At 50.1% G+C, this 23,327-nt stretch overlaps 1 protein-coding gene across 1 annotated transcript in view; it reads left to right on the top strand.

The window, feature by feature from the left end:
* Positions 1-620: 620 nt before the first annotated feature.
* LOC135901686 (endothelin-converting enzyme 1-like) overlaps positions 621-23,327 on the top strand; it is a 185,102-nt gene continuing 162,395 nt past the window's right edge. Inside the window, exon 1 of the mRNA XM_065431531.2 lies at positions 621-875. The gene's annotated coding sequence lies outside the window, so the exon portion shown is untranslated. The remainder of the gene's footprint in view (positions 876-23,327) is intronic.

The raw sequence follows: 23,327 nt of genomic DNA, 5'->3' as shown, positions 1-23,327 counted from the left end.
GCCTATAAACTGCTGCAATAACAATATTCGTAAGTCTTACTACTATACACTCTACATTGGCTGCAATACAAGTTAGCTCATCAACATCACAAGCAATAAAATTTTTGATGTACAGAGATATACCTCCTCCACGGTTAGTGGACCGCGTGATTCCATGGTGATTATATCCTGGTATATTTGGTGGGTTATCGTTTGCAGAAAGCCAGGATTCTGTGAACAATATGGCATCAAATTTTATTGATAGGCTATCGAAAAACATGCGTAAGTTGTTCATTTTATTTTTAATGCTACGAGCGTTTAAGTGGAATGCACTGAAGTAAGTAGACGACACGTCAGTGTTGAAGTTTTCAATGTCGTAGTATCTACATTCTGCCATGGTAGCCATGACTGTTAGGTTATACCCAAAAAAGAAATGTTATATCAACGCCAACCTTAACGTTGCATTTTATCCAGATCTTCTCGGCAGGCAATCTTTAATATGTCTGATGATTCTGATTTCCTTGCGAAGATTTTTCCGCCATGCGTCCAAACGAATTTCCATCCTACTTCTCGTTTTTTTGCATTTGCGGCTCCTAGTAACTGCTTGCCCTGCCTTGTTAGGTGCTCGTTGACATATATAGGGCCAGTTGTCCTAAAGCCAAGTACTGTCGTAGACAGGCGTGCCCTCTTCGCCTTGGCCAGCACAGCATTTCGCTTGTCCCGCCGCACAAAACGTACCACAATGTTCTTTACGCCAGTCTTATTTGTTCCAACTCTGTGGCAAATGTCAACCTCATCACGTGCCAACGGCTCACCCACGGCTACACAAATCTTTTGGACAGTATCAAAAGGCTCTCCCTCATCAGGCACACCTTTAATTTCAAGGTTGTTCGCCCGTGAGTATTGCTCCAATTCTTCAATTTTTGTCTGTAGTTGTTTATTTTCAGCAGCGAGTCTTTCGTTGCTGTTTCGCATTGCGACAAGTTCTTCACGTAAAGCCTTCATTTCCGAGGTGAGCGCATTGACACTGTCACAGCTTTCACTGCAATGTTCCACACTTTGTTTGAAGGAGCGAAGTTCAGCACGGATTTCACGTTTGAAATCCTCGAATGCTTTACCCAGATCCCTCCCGCTTGCCATGACAAAATATTCAAGGGAAACAATGTTACTCCTGTTTGGCAGCAGTGCATGCAGCAACAATGTCAGGACTTGAAAAGGTAATACGATCTTACCTGTACAGAAAAAAAATTACCGACGATTACGTTACTTCCTAATGCGAAATTTGAGCGCAGCAAATAAGCTGTTTCACCTTTTCGATAGATTGAGGCAAAGAAATCGAGCAACACATGTATGCGCTATCACAGAATTTTTTTTTTTATTTTTCACACGTATTCCTTTAACAAAGACTCCATTAACAGTTCTTGACAGTCATGAAGGAAGCTTTGTGGTCGGAGAAATAGACTGATATATGTTCGACTTGGTACACCAATGCTTGATTCTCAAAGACGAGATCTATACAAGTGCCTCGCGAGGTTGTCACAGCCGTGGGACGCGTTACGAGCGAGAGGAACGGGATGTTCTCCCGCATAAGTGTTAGGAAATTGCTGTTTGTCTTTATGTCAACATTAAAGTCCCCCACTACTAACATCGGTGTGGATCGATGGACGGTGAATGCGAGTTGCAGGAAGTGCACGGCGTCTTTCGTGAGTGCGGTAGCGAACTCACGAAAGCGGTATCAGTCGGTCGCTGCTAGCGCTGGGGGGATGAAAGGGGGGCGGAGCTGGTTATGAGGCCGACGACAACGCGAAACCCAGGAACGGACGCCAAAGAGCCATTTGTGTAGCCAGCCCTCCTCCACAGTCTCTCCTCCTCCCTTCCATCATCCTCCCTCGCCCGGAGAGCCGACAGCGCGCATGCGCGGCGGCGGAGCAGCGGCGCATGCGCGGCGGCGGAGCGTGGCGGCGAAGGCGAGCTGGTTACGAGGCCGACGACAACGCCGACAACGCCGACGCCGACGACGACGACGACGACGACGACGACGACGCCGACGACGACGCGAAACCCAGGAACGGACGCCAAAGAGCTGCGCTCTAAAATGTCTGGTGAGTGTTGCAGAACCCACACGCACTGCTGCCAAACTGGAGGAAATACGCAGGGCAGTCAGTATATATAGGCAGCGTCCAGTAGCTTGGTGGGTCACAGCGCAGGCGCGGGGACGTCGACGTACACTAGCTGATCCTGGGGGATAGCAGTGCAGAGATAGCCGACGAAAACGGCGCCTGTCCTCGTCAGGTAACTGCCTTCCTTGCACAGTTTCAGCCACGCAAAAGCCGATGGATCGCGCCGAGCAAGAGTGCACCTGTACAGAAAAATGTCTGGTGAGTGTTGCAGAACCCACACGCACTGCTGCCAAACTTGTTACCACACACACTGCTGCCAAACTAGTTACTTTAATACCAAAATTTCTTGTTGTGTTTGGATGTTATGTTTGTGTTCTTGTATTCGCAGAGTTGTGTGGCTTGTATCACGAATGCCCTTATGAGCCTCATGGAGAAGGCGGCCCTACATTTTATTGAGGAGGAGTCTGCTAGGGCACAGTAGCGACGGAGTCTCAAACGGGAAATAATGTTTGGAGACATGGGTTTCCAAGTCCGCCGTGAGAGATAGCTGAGTAAAAGAGGCCAAGGGGTGCATCGTGTGGCAGGGCTAGCCATCGTCGTGTGGCTGCCCGAACAGAGGAATCTATTTTTAGCAGTAGTTTGGCGGTGACAGGACCTAACACCAGCCGGTGGTAGAGTCGTGGGAGTAAATATTGTCCTAAAATAACTAGTCTTTGTTGAGGCTTGAGAGCAGCTTTAGAAATGCGTTGCAGCATCTCGTGGACTTCTTTATGGACAGGTAGGGCACTTCGACCAGTGGCCCCAAAGGATACTCCGAGGTACTTCCATGTAGAGGTGGTTGAAGAAGCAGCCATTTGTTCGGAGCCAATGTGGAATACTTGATCTGTAAGAACTTTGGTTTGCTTATCCCGGGCGGATGGCTGCAGGCTCAGAGAGAAACTTTTTTTTGCATAAATCATCAGCCCTTTGCTGGAGAGGAAGTTTTGTAGCATGTCCAGACGTAGTTGAAGGCCTTTGGGTGTTGAAGTCATGATGATGAGGTCGTCGGCGAATGCTATACAGTCCAGTGAGAGCTCGTCTCTTTGGAATGCAGTTCCACAAGTGGGCGTTTGCAGCCAATCGTCGATGACCATATTGAAGAGTAAAGGTGAAAGTGGGTCGCCTCGGCGAACACCACTGGTGGGATAGACCAGTTCGCTGTGGTTCTCATAGCTGAGAACAGTCGTTGCCGTTTCGTAGAAATCCTTAATGTAATTAGTGAATTCGGTGCAAAAGCGCTTTAGTTGAAGACTATGTATTATGGCGTCAAATGAGACAGCATCGAACGCTTTTGCTACATCTACAGAAGCCATATAAAGAGGCCGTTGTCTACGCAAGGCCTCGTCTATTGGCGTATATAACAGGAGGATGTTTTCCGTGCAGCCATCAACCGGGATGAAAGCTCGCTGACCGTGGACAAATTTCACCGTGCGAACTATACGATTTGCATATATTTTATGTAGCAATCTAAGTAGAATTGGGAATATGGTTATGGGCCGGAAATCACTCGGCAGAGAACCTTCAGGTTTCTTTGAAATGAAAATTGTTCTTGCCACTCTCAGGCATACTGGCAGCCGTTTAAGGCACATCAGAAGGTTTAGAAGAACGCGTAGTAGTGTGGAAGGCACCTGGCGGAGCTTTTTAGCAGATAGGCCATCAGGGCCTGAGGCTGTATTAGCAGGCGGCATGGCAGCTTTTATTTCTTGTGCAGTTATAACCCCCAACAGATTGATCTCTTCAGCATTATTTTGAGGTACACCTGGCTGGACATCGGTGGGAGTTGTTCTCTCCATCGTGCCCCGGCAGCTGTCTAAGAACTGATGTATGTTTTCTACTTTTGTTTCTCGAATACCAACGAAAGTTTCCTTGGCAGAGCGGCTTTGCTGCTCTTGAACCTTTGTTGTGTTTGTGCATATATTTGGCGTCTTAGTCTTCTATGACTGGCGCCCGGATCCAGGGTTTTTCTGTTTATTGAGTGTCTGCTTGGTCTATTATCGAAGAAAGTGTCCCTTATGTAGTTATTTATATCTGTGTGTATTTGTTGACCATCAGCGAAGCGTTTGGTAATTTCCCACAACTGGGGTGCTTGAAATGAGCGCGGCGGTTGTTTACTAGTGAGAGCTCTTACCTCATCAACTGTTTCAGAATATCAGCATTTGTTTGACCTAAGGAGTCAACCGTATCTAAACCACTATTATCACTAAGTCGTGCCATCTCTGATGGATCCTGTTCGTTCAAGGTCGGATCCCCCACATTTGTATCTAGTTGTTCTAAAAACTGCACAACCAATGTCTTATACTCCGGTTTCATTCTATGAGATTTGATGGAATCGAATGTTCGATCCTTAAAACGTTGATGTAGTGCTTCGTTTACGTTGCAAACTTTCTGTTTCGTTAATTGTGCTTCCATATGGGCCATGAGGGAATCTTCCCCTTTCGATCACCGTGCTTTAACTCTGGTTGTATCTATTTCCGCGTTAAATGTGTCAAAGTGCTTGCGGCGTCTATACAGGCCCAGGCCCGTCTTGGAAGAGAAGTGCCGCGAACATTCGGGACAGGAATACCCATCATTGCTACGATCTACTAGTGATTCACACGCTACCACGTCGGCCGGGGCGGGTGTCGGCCTAGCACGTGGGCTGCCAGTCCTGTCGTGCACAAAACCGGCCGTCATGGCAACACTAGTGATCCCCTGCCTCCCCCCCCTTCAGGTGGTGTTACCGAGATGGCAGCCTGGACTGACCTCTCCCCAGTCTACGGGGTTCGCGATCTGAGTGTCGCCCCCACTGTTCGAAGAGTCAGAGAACCTAACTCTCGGCCTTCTCCTCGTCAATCTATGACCTGGTCGCAGAAGGATCTGCTGCCGGTCCTTCAGCTTAGCGCCCACACCACACGAGACTGACTGCAGGAGGCCACTGGATGGGTCAGGCCCAACCCCCAGTGAAGCCTCCCCTGCTCGTGGGGCGGATGCCAGCCGGACAGATTCCTTAGCGATTTCTCCCTGTGTGACATTGATTGCCGATCTCCTTTGCCCTTTCCTTTAACCACGGGTATTGAAAGCGCCCCCGGGTGGTGCGATGCGATATTCGGAATCGGAGGTGTCACTTGCAGGGGTACTCTCGCCAGAAGAACTGAGAGTTTCCCTTCCATGTATGGGTTTGGTGCCTTCTGATCCCTCTGCTACATGAGCAGTACACTGAGGTTTATCTTGGAAGATTTTGGTGGCGTGCATACTAATGGTTCGCTTTGTTTGCACTGTTTGAGTCATTACGGCGGCCATGCCTGCCTCCACATTCGGATCATTACAGTCCGGTACTCGAGGATCTAGTCCTTATGTTAGTAGAGTAGGAAAATCTGCATCTGAGATTGAAAGTCCGCACGAGTGTAGAACTCCGTGTGTTTCATGAGCTTTCTGAGTCCTCCCATCCAGCTGACGTTTTTGGGAGGACGTTGGTTCTGATTCAGTGTTCGGTGTAGTTGAGTCCGAGTTAGTATTTAGGGCTGAGCGTTCGGAGAGTCTGCAGTGTTGCAGCAGCCCCCTTTTCGTTTGGAATGATCGGCAACAAGTTGCACATCTGTTGAGTTTGATACCAGTTCGACCGGGTCTGCAAGAGGACGGCCTCTCTGCCTCGTGTGCATCACACGGCCCTGCGTCGATGCCTCAAACTCCGAGTTTGGTGCGGCTACCGCTTGGCGGCCGCTTTCTTTAGTCTTTTTCTTTGATGATTTCGGGCCATGGGGTAGGCAGCCCCGCTGGCCCATTTCTGCCGCCTCCGTTTCACCACTGAACATGTCTGGTGCGAGAAAACCTCGCCTCTGTGTCCAGTTTCATGAGCATGGTGGCAGGGAGCACCACGAGCAGGTGGAGGTCGGACTTACTCCCGTCCTTTACCCACGCGTTGTTGCATTTCCTCACGTTGACATTAACAGCACTGGGCAGAAATCACATAGCGTCAGCGTGGTCAATGGCCCTCGCAATGCATTGTTTTAAATGGATAGTCAGATTCCCGCTGTTCATGCCAGTTGAAACAAGCCGCAAAGTGCAAAGCGGCACCACTCTAGCTGCGCTGCAAGGGAGTGATTGTTACTCCCTTCGTTTAGCCCCGCTTGGTGCATTTTCTCACGTTGACATCTAGAACAGTGGGCAGAAATCACATTGCGTCAGCATGGTTAGCGGCCCTCGCAACGCTTTGTTTTAAATGAACGGTCGGACTCCCCCGGTCCATGCCGGTTAAATCACAGCAGACAGCGCAAACGGCACTGCTCTAGCCGAGTGACCAAGTAACCCATTGCAAGTGACCCAGTGACCCATGGCACGAGCGACTCATTGTTACTCACTCCGTATACCCCGCCTTGGTGGGATTCGTCCCGTTGGCATTAAATAACACTGGACAGAAATCACATTGCGTCAGCATGGCGAACAGCCCTCGCACTCCTTTGTCTTAAATGTAGAGTCGGATTCCCCAGCTCCATGCTAGTTGGGGCGCACAAGACATAGCAAGAGCGGCGCTGCTCTAGCGACAATGTAAGGGAGTCATTGTTACTCTCATCGTATACCCACGCCTTCTTGCGTTTCTTCACGTTGACATTAAATAACACTGGGCAGAAATGATATTCCATGAGCACGGTCAAAGGCCCTTGGAATGCTTTGTTTTTTTAGAGCGCAGCTCTTTAGCGTCCGTTCCTGGGTTTCGCGTCGTCGTCGGCCTCGTAACCAGCTCCGCCCCCCTTTCATCCCCCCAGCGCTAGCAGCGACGGACTGATACCGCTGGATGCCGCTGACGCCGCTAGAGAGTCAAGATAACATGACTGCATAGAACACCGTCGCCGCCATGCAGAAAGAGGAGGAAAGGGTCCCCCCCCCCCTGTTCTTGTGTGGCGGATAGGGTGCTCTTGAGTTGCCGACGCGCCGGTTATTTCACGTAGGCCCCGGCACGTCGACGAATACGTGACCACCTTCCCACGGCTAGACCTGGTTCTTAGCGCTGCGGAAGCGAGGGTATCATATTGTTTGTGTCGGCATCGGCGGCGTTGTCCCTGAAACCAACTCCGCAGCTGGGGTTGACTCACTATCGGCGTCAGCGGCATCAGTCAGTCGCTGCTATCTCTTCCCTCCTCCCTTTATCGTGTTGTCCGCTTGCTGCGCGCGCTTCTGTCCCCATCGTTTGCCGCTGCGTGTACACGCCGCCCCCCTCCCCCCTCTTCCTGCGAGTCTCCGCTTGTCAAAGCGCCGGCTCGAACATAATTCCTTTCTTCGCTTCTCCTCCAATGCAGCCCCTGTGCGGTGGCAATCAGAGAGCCAGATCGGTGGCGGCGGATGTGTATATGTGCACCGCCCGAGCCGAAATTGCCGCTGCCGTTCGCCCTGTGCGGTGGCAATCAGAGAGCCATCGTAACGCGTCCCACGGCTGTGACAACCTCGCGAGGCACTTGTATAGATCTCGTCTTTGAGAATCAAGCATTGGTGTACCAAGTCGAACATATATCAGTCTATTTCTCCGACCACAAAGCTTCCTTCATGACTGTCAAGAACTGTTAGTGGAGTCTTTGTTAAAGGAATACGTGTGAAAAATTAAAAAAAATTCTGTGATAGCGCATAGATGTGTTGCTCGATTTCTTTGCCTCAATCTATCGAAAAGGTGAAACAGCTTATTTGCTGCGCTCAAATTTCGCATTAGAAAGTAACCTAATCGTCGGTAATTTTTTTGGACAGTCAGTTTCCCCCGGTCCATGCCAGTTGAAGTGCACCGGACAATGCAAAGCAGCACGGCTTGTTCATTGTTACCCCCTTCCTTTAGCCACGCCTTTCTTCATTGCTTCATGTGGACATTTAGAGCACTGGGCAGAATTCACATTACATCAGCATGTTCAATGGCCCCCAGAATGCTTTGTTTTAAACGGACAGTCGGATTCTCCCTGTGCATGCCAGTTGAAGCAGGCTGGACAGTGCAAAGCGGCAGTACTCTACCCGCAGCGCAAGGGAGTCATTGTTACTCTCTTCGTTTACGGCCGCCTTGATGCCTTTCCTCACGTTGCCATTACATACCACTGGGCAGAAATCAAATTGCTTCAGCATGGTGAACGGCCCTCGCAGTCCTATGTTTTAAATGGACAGTCCGAATCCCCCCGCTCCATGCCAGTGGGAGCGCACGAGACATCGCAAGAGCCGCACTGTTCTAGGCACACATTAAGGGAATTATTCTTTCTTCATTTACCCAACCCTTGTTGCATTTCTTCACGTTGACATTAAAATACACTGGGCAGAAATCATATTGCGTCAGCATGGTCAGAGGCCCTCGCAATGCTTTGTTTAAATGCCAGTTGAAGCACAGCGGAAAATGAAAGCCGCAAGTTGTTCATTGTTACCCCCGTCCTTTACCCGTGCCTTCTTTCGTTTCTTCACGTTGACATTTAGAGCACTGGCCGGAAGTCACATTGCATCAGCATGGTCAACGGTCCCCACAATGCTTTGAACTAAATGGACAGTGGGATTCCCCCTGTCCATGCCAGTTGAAGCAAGCCGGACAGCTCAAAGCAGCACTGCTCTTGCCTCGCAGCAATGGAGTCATTGTTACGCCCCTTGCTTACCCATGCCTTGTTGCATTTCCTCACGTTGACATTTAGACCACTGGCAGAAATCACATTGCATCAACATGGTTAACGGCCCTCGCAATGCTTTGTTTTATTTCGACAGTCGAATTCTCCCGGTCCATGCCAGTTGAAGCGCACCGGAGAAGGCAACGCAGCACTGCTCTATCCACACTGTAAGGGGGTCATTGTTACTCACCTCCCTATTTCACGCCATGTTGCATTTCGTCACGCTGACATTGACAGCACTGGGCAGAAATCACATTGCGTCAGCATGGTCATCGGCCTTCGCAATGCTTTGTTTTAAATGGACAGTCGGAATCCCCCTGTCCATGGATCTTGAAGCAAGCCCTACTGTGGAAAGCGGCACTGCTCTAGCCGCATTGCAAGGGAACCATAGTTACTCCTCTGTCTACGCGTGCCTTGTTGGATTTCCTCACGTTGACATTTACACCACTGGCAGAAATCACATCGCCTCACCATGGTTAACGGCCCTCGCAATGCTTTGCTTTGATTCGACTGTTGAATTCCCCCGGTCCATGCAAGTTGAAGCGCACCGGAGAAGGCAACGCGGCACTGCTCTATCCACACTGTAAGGGGGTCATTGTTACTCAACTCCCTATTTCATGCCTTGTTGCATTTCGTCACGCTGACACTGACAGCACTGGGCAGAAATCACATTGCGTCAGCATGGTCATCGGCCTTCGCAATGCTTTGTTTTAAATGGACAGTCGGAATCCCCCTGTCCATGGATCTTGAAGCAAGCCCTACTGTGGAAAGCGGCACTGCTCTAGCCGCATTGCAAGGGACTCATTGTTACTCCTTCGTCTACCCGTGCCTTGTTGGATTTCCTCACGTTGACATTTACACCACTGGCAGAAATCACATCGCCTCACCATGGTTAACGGCCCTCACAATGCTTTGTTTTATTTCGACAGTCGAATTCCCCGGTCCATGCAAGTTGAACCGCATCGGACAATGCAATGCAGCACTGCTCTTTCCACACTTCTTTTTTTTTCAATCTTGTGACGGCTTGTCGGCTAAGACGTAAGGCCAGCCCTGATAAAAGGGATCCTGTGACTGGCAACGGGGCACAATCTAGCCCACAGGTACCATCACAAGAGCTGAGTACTGGATAAGGGCAGTACTTACTGCCCTTGCTGTTAACAGCTTAAGTGGAGGAGAGGAAACGACGCCAGAACGCTAACTTCACCCGTCATAGGACAGTCGTCATGCGGTGGTGCGCCCGAAAACATCGAAGCCCCCCCTGCAGACACCGGATGGTCATTACCTTTACGTCATTGCGGGTAAGACCTAGTTCGATTAATGATTTAAGGCTTTATTTGGCCCATGCCCCCCTTAAAATTCATTGTTATTGAAGAAACTATGGGAGGCTGCCCAGCGACTGCAGACACCTGTTCCAGTAAAGAAGGATCATTATATTTTGCGCATTTAGCAGCATGAGCATCCGACAGGGGGACCCTGGTTCCCATGACCTGGGCGTCTAGAACCACAGAATGGCCCTCCCTTCTAAGAACCAAATCCGGTATCTTTACGCCCTGGCCTGTTTTAAACCTTGGCTCCACCTTAACACTCCACCCAGCCTCCCCCAGTTGTTTGCCTGCATATGTTACTATGTTATCATATCTGGTTGTCCGTGTATGATGTGTTCTGTGGCATCCCTGTAGAATGTGGCCCAGGCTTTCGGAGGAATTGCAACCGGCGCGGCATTGCTTGTCTACATCCCGGCCTCTTTTCGTTCGGGTTAAGTTGGCTAATGAGTTTGACCGGATTTTCAAAAGGTCAATGAACTCTTTGCCCTTCAGGAAAGTTGTTCCCTCACGGATCCAATCGCAAGATCCCGGAGCGTCGGCCACACCCCTCAGAGCATGCCCATCGGCATTGTTATAGTAACTGGAATACCAAAATTTCTTGTTGCGTTTGGATGTTGTTATGTTTGTGTTCTTGTATTCGCAGAGTTGTGTAGCTTGTCTCACGGATGTCCTTATGAGTCTCATGGAGAAGGCAGCCCTACATGTTATTGAGGAGGGGTCTGCTAATGAGGAGTGGCGACGGAGTCTAAGACGAGGATATAATGTTCGGAGACATGGGATTCCAAGTCCGCCGTGAGAAATAGCTGTGTAAAAGAGGCCTAGTGGGGCATCATGTGGTAGGGCCAGCCATCGTCGTGCGGCTGCCCGAACAGAGGAATCTATATTTAGCAGTAGTTTAGCGGTGACAGGACCTAACACCAGCCGGTGGTAGAGTCGCGGGAGTAGATATTGTCTTAAAATGACTAATTTTTGCTGCGGCTTGAGAACAGCTTTGGAAACACGTTGCAGCATCTCGAGAACTTCTTTATGGACGTGTAGGGCGCTTCGACCAGTGGCCCCAAAGGACTCTCCAAGGTATTTCCATGTAGAGGTGGTTGAAGAAGCAGCTATTTGTTCAGAGCCAGTGTGGAAAACTTCATCTGTAAGAATTTTGGTTTTCTTGTCCCGGGCGGATGGCTGCAGGTTCAGAGCGAAACTTTTCTTTGCATTAATCATCAGCCCTTTGCTGGAAAGGAATTGTTGTAACATGTCCAGACGTAGTTGAAGGCCTTTGGGAGTTGAAGTCATGATGATGAGGTCGCCGGCGAATGCCTTGCAATCCAAGTGTTTGGCGCAGCATAGCCTTAGCCGCTTTTGCGCCATTACACCCACATTTAACTAACTAACAATCCAAGGAAAGCTCGTCACTTTGGAATGCTGTTCAACAAGTGGGCGTTTGCAGCCATTCGTCGATGACCATATTGAAGAGTAAGGGTGAGAGCGGGTCGCCTTGGCGAACACCACTGGTGGGATGGACCAGTCGGCTGTGATATAGCTGAGAACAGATGTTGCCGTATCGTAAAAGTCTTTAATGTAATCAGTGAATTCGGTGCAAAAGCCCTTTAGTTGAAGACTGTGTATTATGGCGTCGAATAAAATGGAGTCGAACGCTTTTGCTACATCTACAGAGGCCATGTAAACAGGCCGTTGTCTACGTAAGGCCTCGTCTATTGCGGTATATAACAGGAGGATGTTCTCTGTGCAGCCATCGACCGCGACGAAAGCGCGCTGACGGTGGTCAAATTTCACCGTGCGAACTATATGATTTGCATATATTTTGTGAAGCAGTCTAAGTAGAATTGCGGATATGCTGATGGGCCGGAAATCGCTCGGCAGAGAAGCTTCAGGTTTCTTTGGAATGAAAATTGTTCTTGCCCGTCTTAGGCATACTGGCAGCCGTTTAAGGCACATCAAAAGGTTCAGAAGAACGCGTAGGACCGTGAAAGGCACCTGGCGGAGCCTTTTAGCACATAGGCCGTCAGGGCCAGAAGCTGTATTAGTAGGCGACATGGCGGCCTTTATTTCCTGTGCAGTTATAACCCCCAACGGATTGATTTCATCAGCATTATTTTCAGGTATACCTGGCTGGACATCGGTGGGAGTTGTTCTCTAAATCGTATTCCGCCATGTGTCTTGAAACTCATCTATGTTATCTACTTTAGTTTCCGGAATACCCTCTAAAGTTTCCCGGGCGCAGCGGCTTTGCTGCTTCTTAAACCTTTCTTGTGTTTGTGCATATATTTGGCGTCTCTGTTTTCTATGAGAAGTACCTGGATCCAGGGTTTTTCTATTTATTGTGTGTCTGCTTGGTGTATTGTCGAAGAAGGTGTCTCTTATGCAGTTATTTATGTCTGTGTGTATTTGTTGACCATCAACGAAGCGTTTGGTGATTTCCCACAACCGGGGAGCTTGAAATGAGCGCGGCGGTTGTTTAGAGTGAAAGCAGTGTTTATTATGACCTAAGGAGTCAATGGTATCCAAACAACTATTATCACTATGTTGACCCATCATTGATGGATCTTGTTCATTCAAGGTCGAATCCCCCACATTTGTATCTAGTTGTTCTAAAAACTGCCTAACCAACGTCCTATACTCCGGTTTCCTTCTATGAGATTTGATCGAATCAAATGTACGATCTTTAAAATGTTTATGTAGTGCTTCGTTGATGTTGCGAACGTTCTGTTTCGTTAATTAAGCTTCCATATGAGCCATGAGGGAATCTTCCTCTTTCGACCATCGTGGTTTAATTCTGGTTGTAACTATTCACGCGTTAAATGCGTCAAAGTGCTTGCGGCGCCTATGCAGGCCTAGGCCCATCTTGGAAGAGAAGTGCCGTGAACATTCCGGACAAGTGTACCCATCTTCGCTATGATCTCCTAGTAATTCACACGCTACCACGTCAGCCGGGGCGGGTGTCGGCCCAGCTCGTGGGTTGCCCGTCCTGTCGTCTACAATACCGGCCGTCATGGCAACACTAGAGATCCCCTGGCCCTCCCCGTCAGGTGGTGCTACTGAGATGGCAGTCTGAACAGACATCTCCCCAGACTGAGCGGGGTTCGTGATCAGAGTGTTGCCCCCACTGTCCGAAGAGCCAGAGAACCTAACTCTCGGCCTTCTTCCAGTAGACATCTGACCTGGTCGCAGACGGATCTGCTGCCGATCCTTCAGCTTAGTGCCCACACCGCACGAGACTGACTGCAGGAGGCCACTGGATCGGTCGGACCCAACCGCCAGTGAAGCCTCCCCTGCTCGTGGTGCGGATGCCAGCCGGCCAGTCTCCTTAGCAATTGCTCCCTGTGTGACATGGATTGCCGATCTCCTTCGCCCTTTCCTTTCACCACGGGTATTGAAAGCGCCCTCGGGTGCTGCGATAAGATATTGGGAATCGGAGTTGTCACTTTCAGGGGTACTCTCGCCAGAAGAACTGGGAGTTTCTCTTCCATGTATGGGTTTGGTGCCTTCTGATCCCTCTGCTACATGAGCAGTACACTGAGGTTTATCTTGGAAGATTTTGGTGGCGTGCATACTAATGGTTCCCTTTGTTTGCACTGTTTGAGTTATTACGGCGGTCATGCCTGCCTCCACATTCGGATCATTACAGTCCGGTACTCGAGGATCTAGTTCTTGAGTTAGTAGAGTAGGAAGATCTGCAATTGTATTTGAGTTTTCACACGAGTGTAGACCACTGCGTGATTCCTGGGCTTTCTGAGTCCTCCCATCCAGCTGACGTTTTTGGGTGGACGATGGCTCTGAGTGCATATTCGGTGTAGTTGAGTCCGTGTTAGTATTTGGGGCTGGGTGTTTGGAGAGTCTGCAGTGTTGCAGTAGCCCCCTCTTGGTTTGAAATGTTCGGCAACAAGTTGCACATGTGTTTAAGACGGATATCGGTTCGACAGGGTCTGCAAGAGGACGGCCTCCCTGTCTCGTGCGCATCACACGCCCCTGCGTCGCTCCCTCAGCCTCCGGGATTGGTGCGGCCCCCGCTCGGCGGCCTCTTTCTTTCGTCTTTTCATTTATCGATTTCGGGCCAACCCATTTTGGGCCAGGGGGTTGCCAGCCCCACAGGCCCACTTTTGCCACCTCCGTTGCACCGCTGAACAAGTCTGGCGCGAGAAAACCTCGCCTCTGCGTCCAGAGTCAGGAGCAGGGTGGCAGGGAGCACCACGAGCAGGAATCACTGGTCTTTCCACAAGTTGTTCATTGTTACCCCCGTCCTTTATGCACGCCTTTTAGAGCGCAGCTCTTTGGCGTCCGTTCCTGGGTTTCGCGTCGTCGTCGTCGTTGTCGGCGTTGTCGTCGGCCTCGTAACCAGCTCGCCGACGAATCTGCTGCTCCGCCGCCGCGCATGCGCGCTGTCGGCTCTCCGGGCGAGGGAGGATGATGGAAGGGAGGAGCAGAGACTGTGGAGGAGGGCTGGCTACACAAATGGCTCTTTGGCGTCCGTTCCTGGGTTTCGCGTCGTCGTCGACGTTGTCGTCGGCCTCGTAACCAGCTCGCCGACGAATCTGCTGCTCCGCCGCCGCGCATGCGCGCTGTCGGCTCTCCGGGCGAGGGAGGATGATGGAAGGGAGGAGCAGAGACTGTGGAGGAGGGCTGGCTACACAAATGGCTCTTTGGCGTCCGTTCCTGGGTTTCGCGTCGTCGTCGACGTTGTCGTCGGCCTCGTAACCAGCTCGCCGACGAATCTGCTGCTCCGCCGCCGCGCATGCGCGCTGTCGGCTCTCCGGGCGAGGGAGGATGATGGAAGGGAGGAGGAGGAACTGTGGAGGAGGGCTGGCTACACAAATGGCTCTTTGGCGTCCGTTCCTGGGTTTCGCGTCGTCGTCGGCGTTATCGTCGGCCTCGTAACCAGTTCCGCCCCCCTTTCATCCCCCCAGCGCTAGCAGCGACCGACTGATACCGCTTTCGTGAGTCCGCTACCGCACTCACGAAAGAGGTCGTGCACTTCCTGCAACTCGCATTAACCGTCCATCGATCCACACCGATGTTAGTAGTGGGGGACTTTAATGTTGACATAAAGACAAACAGCAATTTCCTAACACTTATGCGGGAGAACATCCCGTTCCTCTCGCTCGTAACGCGTCCCACGGCTGTGACAACCTCGCGAGGCACTTGTATAGATCTCGTCTTTCAGAATCAAGCATTGGTGTACCAAGTCGAACATATATCAGTCTATTTCTCCGACCACAAAGCTTCCTTCATGACTGTCAAGAACTGTTAGTGGAGTCTTTGTTAAAGGAATACGTGTGAAAAATAAAAAAAAAATTCTGTGATAGCGCATACATGTGTTGCTTGATTTATTTGCCTCAATCTATCGAAAAGGTGAAACAGCTTATTTGCTGCGCTCAAATTTCGCATTAGGAAGTAACGTAATCGTCGGTAATTTTTTTTTTCATTTCTTCACGTTGACATTTAGAGCACAAGGCAGAAGTCACATTGCATCAGCATGGTCAACGTCCCTCACAATGCTTTGTTTTAAATGGACAGTGGGTTTCCCTCTTAGCCTCACTGTAAGGGCGTCATTGTTACTCCCGCCGTACACCCTCGCCTTGGTGCCTTTCCTCACATTGCCATTAAATACCACTGGGTAGAAATCACATTGCTTCAGCATGGTGAACGGCCCTCGCAATCCTTTGTTGTATGTGGACAGCCCGATTCCCCCCGCTCCATTCGAGTCGGAGTGCACGAGACATCGCAAGAGCCGCACTACTCTAGGCGGCTCTGGCTAAATGAAGAGTGTCATTCTTACTCTCTTCATTTAGCCAAGCCTTGTTGCGTTTCTTCACGTTGACATTAAATAGCACTCGGCAGAAATCATATTGCGTCAGCATGGTCAAAGGCCCTCGGAATGCTTTGTTTTAATTGGAAAGTCATTTTCCCCCGGTGGATGCCAGTTGAAGCACACCGAACAATCCAAAGCAGCACTGCTCTATCTACATTGCAAGGGAGTCATGCTTCGTTTTAAATGGACAGTCGTATTCCCCCTGTCCTTGCCAGTCGAAGCAAGCCCTACAGTGTAAAGTGTCACTGCTCTATCCGCAGCTCAAGGGAGTCGTTGTTACTCTCTTCGTTTACCGACTCCTTGTTGCATTTCTTCACGTTGGCCTTTACAGCACTGGGCAGAAATCACATTGCGTCAGCATGGTCAAAGGCCCTGGCAATCCTTTGTTCTATATGGACAGTCGGATTCCCCCTGTCCATGCCTCTTGATGCAAGCCGTACATTGCAAAGCGCCACTGCTCTAGCCACCCGGCGAGGGAGTCATAGTCACTTCCTCTGTTTACCCGTGCCTTGTTTTATTTCCTCATGTTGACATTTAGACCACTGGCAGAAATCATATTGCATCAGCATGGTTAACGGCCCTCGCAATGCTTTGTTTTATTTCGAGTGAAATTCCCCCGGTCCATGCAAGTTGAAATCCACCGTACAACGCAATGCAGCACTGCTCTTTCCTTTTCTTTTTAAATCTCTTTATTCAATCGACATATAATGTTAATTGAGGATAAGAGACCCAAAACTTATCACTCTGAGAAGGCAGAGGGACCTATGCACTGGTAGCGAAACCTTCAGCTCCAGGGTGCTGCATACGCAGCATAGCGACAAGAGAAGGAAGCTCGCACCAGCCTTCAGCCAACATGTGTTGACGTCATACGCTGGTGCACGCGGAAAACCCGTAACCACCCTGCAGGCATCTAATTGTGATGATCTTATAGTCTACACGACTGAGCCCAATATCTGTAAGGGTGTTTACCGATTGCCTTGCCCATGTTCCTCGGTAAGACAAGGTAACTGAAGACACTACTGCGCGAGAGGTGGGATCCACGAGGGCTAGGAGTTCTGGGTCTTGGTATTTTTTCCTCTTATTTTCGTGGGCTTCATTGAGAGGGATTCGAGTCCCCACTACCTGGGCATCATGGATCACCGTCTGGCCGTCCCTTTTGATGGCCAGATCCGGAATCCTTGTTCCCATTGTCGTTCGGTAGTGGGGTTCAAGTTGGACTCGCCAACCTTTCTCTTGGAGCCGCTTGGCCAGGTACTTTACTACACCATCATGCCTGTGGATGCGGGAATGATGAGTTCGGTGGCATCGTTGAAAGATGTGCCCCAAGGATTCGGCTGTCGCACAACCGGCTCTGCGTAAGATGGGAGCATTTGTCTCTCTTTTTAGTCTTGTTAGATCTGGGGCTGCCGCAATGTGGAACTTGACTAAGTCGATGTACTCTTTTCCCCTGAGGAAGGTCGTACCTTCCCCTAGGCAGGCTGTTGCTCCTTTGGCGTTTGCAGAGTCTTTTAGCGGCATCCCGTCAAAACTTCTGTGCAATTGGCTCTTCCAAAATTTCAGGGAATCTTCTGAGTTCCGTATATTGGTGTCCCGATACGTGCAGAGCTGTCGAGCCTGCCTTGTGGCATCTAGCATAGTATCTGTTGTGGCAGCCACCACACATGGGTGGCACGGGGAGTAGAGAAGTTTCTCATATCTGCTTACTCTCATGCCGGGAATTGTCGTTCTTAAGTTCATAATCCCAAGTCCACCCTCGGAGATCGGGGCATAGAAGAAGCCCAGAGGCACATTGACTGGTAACGCCAGCCACTGTCTGATGGGGGATCGAATTGTCCTGTCAAGGCCTAGCAACAGCTTTGCTGTCACTGGCCCAAGTAGCAAGTGGTGGAGTAGCCGCGGAACAACGTACTGGTGCAGGGCAACCAGCCTTTGTTGGGGCTTTAATGGCGCCTTTCACAACCGATGCAGGCACACTTTCATATCCTGCCGGACGTTGTCATAAGTTTTTCCAGTCGCCATGAATCTGATACCTAAGTACTTCCATTGAGTTGTATAACCAATAGGTTCAATTTGATTTCCGCCTATGGCGTAGGTACAGTCAGTGATAATTTTCGCTTTCTTTTCTTTTCCGCTTGGCAGGATAGTCAGAGTACGGGACTTGGCGGCGTTAGCTTCGAGTCATCTCTGCTTTAGGTACTCGTCTAGACAGTCAATTTCGCGCTGTAGGTCAGTCGTAGTACTCGCAGTCAAAACGATGTCATCAGCGAAAGCCATAGATGCAACCGAGAGTCCTCCACTTTGGAAACAGAGTTCATGCTCTTGTGACTCTAGGAGCTCGTCCAAAACAAGATTGAATAACAGCGGGGACAATGGGTCTCCCTGACGAACTCCTCCAGTTGGGTGGATTACCAGCGTTGCCCCGTCTTGACATAGGACAGTTGTAGCTAGACAGTAAAAGTCGTATATATACTTGCAAAAGTCGTCTGCCACGCCCTTCCGCTTAAGGCTGTTTATTATAGCGGTATGAGCTACCCTGTCAAAGGCTTTGGCCACATCGATTAAGGCCATTGCAAGGGGCCGTAGCTTGTGTCTGGCTTCATCGATTATTGTTTTCAGGAGAAGGACACTTTCGGCGCATCCATCGGTCGGTATGTACGGCCGCTGCCGAATATCAAGCTCGACTTCGTTGATGAGCCGAGTTGCGTATATCTTGTGTAGAACTTGGGTTAGCACATGGCACACCGTAATGTGCTGATGAAGTGTTGCGGTGGAGGCTCCGGGGACTTTTGGTATGAAGATGGTTCGTGGATTGCACAGGACCAGCGGCAGTCGTTTCTGAAGCATAATAACATTCACGACGACTCGGAGTACAACGATTGGCACAGTTCTCAGCCTTTTGGCCGAAAAACCATCCGGGCCTGCCGCAGAGCTTGAAGGAGGCAGGGCGCTCTTAATATCTTCAGCTGTTATAGTCCATCTTGGTTCGATATGCTTGTTGCAACGCGGTACTGTTGAGTCTGCCGGAGTGGTTCGGTCTACGGGGGCTTCCATGATATCCCTCCAGTCTTCAAGAAAAGATGCAGGATTCTCTATATTAAATCCACCAGTCTCATCCAAGATGCTTCTTATACATTGCGCCCGGTCTTTTTTGTAGAGTCGTTGACACTTGGCATATTCCTGTTACTTTTTCTTGCGTCGACTTGTCGCAGGTTCCATGAATCTTCTGGGGGGAGGCTTGCTGTCATCAAAGAAGATGTCTCGCAGGTAAGCATTCAACGGCGTAAGCATGTCTTCTCCGTCAAGAAATCTCTTTGCTAATTCCCATAGTCTGAAGGCTTGGAATGAGCGTGGAGGCGGTTTCGTTATCAGTGTTGCGATCTCTTCTATTACCTCCTTTCGAGGATCATCAATCGCAGGAGCCGCAGCTTGAGCTTCATTTTCAGCTACACCAGTAGCTGCATCTTCTGGTTTCTCAGCGATCCGTTGCCGGTTCCGTCCAGCAAGTCATTCACCAGTCGTCTGTAGTCTTGGTTTCTACGATGAGACTTGATGCTGTCGAGTGATCGATGGAGGGATTTCTTTGCCATTTCTTGGTTAATATTTCGCATTTTGCTTTCTTGCCATTCAGCCTCATACTTTCACATCAAGTAATTTTCTTCCTTATTCCATGTTGGTTTGTATCTGTCCACGTTTATTTCAGCATTATATGCTTCCAGATGCGCATGCTTACGATGCAGGCTGAGGCAAATCTTTGAACTGAAAGCCCGACTACATTCGGGGAAAGCAAAATGAGAGTTGCTTCGTATAGCGGGGGGGGGGAGGGCTTGTTGCAACTGTACCGTTAGCCCCATCCACTACCAAGTTTGCAGCTCTTGAGCTGGAGTTTGTTCTCCCATCTGACCTCTGAGACACTGTGGAATCAGGCAGAGTCCGGGAAGCAAAATTGGAAGAGGATCTACCACCCAACGCGGCGTCCTTTCCATCGCTTTCTGAATCGAGTAGACTGGACAGGATTTGCCTCAAGTCTTTGGGCCGTTTCCCGTACGTTTCAAAAAGACGCCCTGGAGGTGTCGCCGGCCGGCCTGCACACAACCTCCGCTGCGGACACCCCAGCGGTTGGAAAGTCGGAGGTGGCCACTCCAGTCCTCAAGACTGACACCTGATTGTCGTCGCCGGTTGGTCTGTGAACAATCACCGCCGTGGACGCAACAGGAACTCGAGGAGAGGAGCAAGCCGCCATGACCATGTCCGAGTTAGTAGCATCTTGGGAAGAATCCACATTTTGGCTCATAACACTGGGATTCTCCGATATGAACCCTTGGGCCATTAAGATGGTCGGATTACTCATATGTTCGTCCTGTTCTCCCTGTGTGCCTTCACAGCCTTCACTTGGAGAACGTTCAATCGAAGGAGCACCATGGTCGTCCACTGTCTGTCTCATGACTGCCGCTCTCGTCTTGGGCACTGCTGTGGACGTTTCAGGCCCATCTTGGGCACTAGACCCATGCCCCATTCTCGTTCGGTGGACATTTAGTCCTCGTTTTGTTGTAAACCTTCGGCAGCATTTGTCGCATAAGAACCCAGGGCTTGCCTCAGGAAGGACCACAGGCTGATTTCGTGCACTTTGAGCACGAGTACGTCCTTGTCTTGCCGCTGCACTTGGTGCGACTGCCTGTGCGCAGCCGTTTTCTTTAGGTTCATTTTGATTGTTCGGGCCAAGTGAAATGTCGGGCTAAAAGGCGTGGCAGGCCTCAAAGCCCCTTTGCCTCCGCCGTAGCACCATCCACGTGTGAGGACATTACTATCGCAACCACCCCACTGCGTGAGAAAGTGGCAGGGGGAACCACGCGCAGGTCCTTTACCCACGCCTCTTTTCATTTCTTCACGTTGAAATTTAGGGCACTGGGCAGAAGTCACATTGCGTCAGCATGGTCAACGGCCCTCGCAATGCTTTGTTTTAAATGGACATTCGGATTCCCGCTGTCCATGCCAGTTGAAACAAGCCGCACAGTGCAAAACGGCACCACTCTAGCCGCACTGCAAGGGAGTGATTGGTACTCCCATTGTTTACCCATGCCTTGTTGCATTTCCTCACGTTGACATTTAGACCACTGGCAGAAATCACATTGCGTAGCATGGTCAACGGCCCTCGCAATGCTTTGTGTTAATTGGACAGTCGGTTTGCCCCGGTCCTTGCGAGCTGGAGCGCACGAGACATCGCAAGAACCGCACTGTTGCAGCCGCAACGTAAGGGAGGTATTGTTACTCCCTTCGTTCACCCCCGCCTTTGTGCATATCCGCACGTTGACATAAAATACCACTGGGTAGAAATCACATTGCATCGGCATGGTCAAAGGCTCTCGCAATGCTTTGTTTTAATTTGACAGTCGGTTTCCCCTGGTCCATGCAAGTTGAAGCACACCAGACAACTCAAAGGCACACTGCTCTATCCACATTTTTTTTTTCCTAATCTTGTGGTGCCTTGTCGGCTAGGACGTAAGGCCAGTCCGGATGAACGGGATCCAGTGCCTGGCAACGGGGCACAATCCAGATGACAGATACCACCACAAGAACTGGGTACTGTTTAGGGGCAGTACTACCCTATGCTGTTAACAGCTTGGAAGGAGGAGAGGTGACGGCGCTCGAACGCTCACTTCACCCATAATACGATGGTCGTCATACGGTGGGGTGCGCGGAAGCAACGTAGTCCCCCCTGTAAACACTGGATAGTTAGTATCTTTATATCATTTCTGTTAAGGCCTAATTCTATTAAAGTTCTGAAGCTTTCTTTTGCCCACACCCCCCTGAAATTTAATGTTACTGAGAAAACTATAGGAGGCTGCCCCATCACCGGGGATATCTGTTTGAGCAGAGATGGATCGTTATATTTTCTACATTTAGCATTGTGAGCGTCTGAGAGGGGGATCCTGGTACCGACAACCTGAGCGTCGAGTACAACCATCTGGCTCTCCCTTTTGAGATCCAGATCTGGGATTCTAACGCCTTGGTCAGTTCTGTATCGGCGCTCGACTTTTATGGTCCAGTCGACTTCCCCCAGCCTCTTGCCTGTGTATGTTACTTTATTCTCATGCCTAGCTATACGTGTATGGTGTGTTCTGTGGCAACCTTGAAGGATGTGGCCCAGGCTCTCGGTTGAATTGCAGCCGGCCCGGCATTGTTTGTCGACCTCACGGCCCCTCTTTGTACGAGTAAGGTTTGCCAATGAGTTCGATCTGACCTTCAAAGGGTCGATGAACTCTTTACCCTTTAGGAAGGTGGTTCCTTCACGGATCCAGTCACATGATCCAGGAGCGTCGGCCACACCCCTCAAGGCATGCCCATCTGCATTGTTATAATAACTTGAGTACCAGAATATCTTGTGTTTTAAATGTTGTTATGTTGGTGTTCTTGTATTCACAGAGTTGTGTGGCTTGTACTATGGATGACCTTATAAGCCTTATTGTGGAGGCGGCCCTACATGCAGAGCCGAGTAACGCCGAAGTCTTAAACCGGGTATTAGCGTTCTGAGACATGGGATTCCCAGTGCGCCGTGAGAGATTGCTGTGTAGAATAAAGCAAGAGGGGCATCATGTGGCAGGGCTAGCCATCGTCGTGTAGCTGCCCGAACGGAGGAGGCTATTTTTAACAGGAGTTTAGCGGTCACCGGACCTAACACCAGCCGGTGATAGAGTCGTGGAAATAGATACTGTCTTAGAAAAACCAATCTTTGTTGAGGCTTCAGGGCAGCTTTTGAGATGCGTTGCAGCATGTCCAGGACTTCCTTATGCACGGGTAGGGAAGTCCTACCGGTGGCCTCAAAAGATACTCCAAGGTAGTTCCATGTTGAGGTTGTGGTAGATGTAGGTATGTTTTCGGTTCCAATGTGGAGTGTTTGATTAGTTAGGATTTTGGTCTTCTTGTCCCGGGGCAGACGGCTGTTGGCTCAGGGAAAAGCTTTTCTTCATGTTAATTGTCAGTCTTGAGAGGAAGTTCTGTAGCATATCCAGGCGTAATTGGAGGCCTTGGGGTGTGGAGGTCATGATGATGAGGTGATCGGCGAATGCCATGCAGTCCAATGATAGCTCTTCACTTTGGAATGCGCTTCCACAAGTGGGCGTCTGCAGCCACTCGTCGATGACCATATTGAAAAGAAAACGTGAGAGCGGGTCACCTTGGCGAACACCACATGAGGGATGAACCAATCGGCTATGGTTTTCATACGAGAGAACAGTCGTCGCCGTTGTGTAAAAGTCCTTGATATAGCTAATGAACTCAGCACAGAAACCCTTTAGTTCTAGGCCATGTATGATGACATTGAATGTAACGGAATCAAATGCCTTGGCCACAGCTATCGAGGCCATGTATAGAGGCCGCTGTCTTCGCAGGGCCTCGTCTATTGCAGTTGATAGCAAGAGGATGTTTTCAGCACAGCCGTCGACCGGGATGA

The sequence above is a fragment of the Dermacentor albipictus genome, unplaced genomic scaffold, assembly GCF_038994185.2.
Source record: "Dermacentor albipictus isolate Rhodes 1998 colony unplaced genomic scaffold, USDA_Dalb.pri_finalv2 scaffold_16, whole genome shotgun sequence".
NCBI lineage: Eukaryota > Metazoa > Arthropoda > Arachnida > Ixodida > Ixodidae > Dermacentor > Dermacentor albipictus.
The sequence above is the reverse complement of the archived record's forward strand: the minus strand, read 5'-3'. Positions and strand labels throughout refer to the sequence as shown.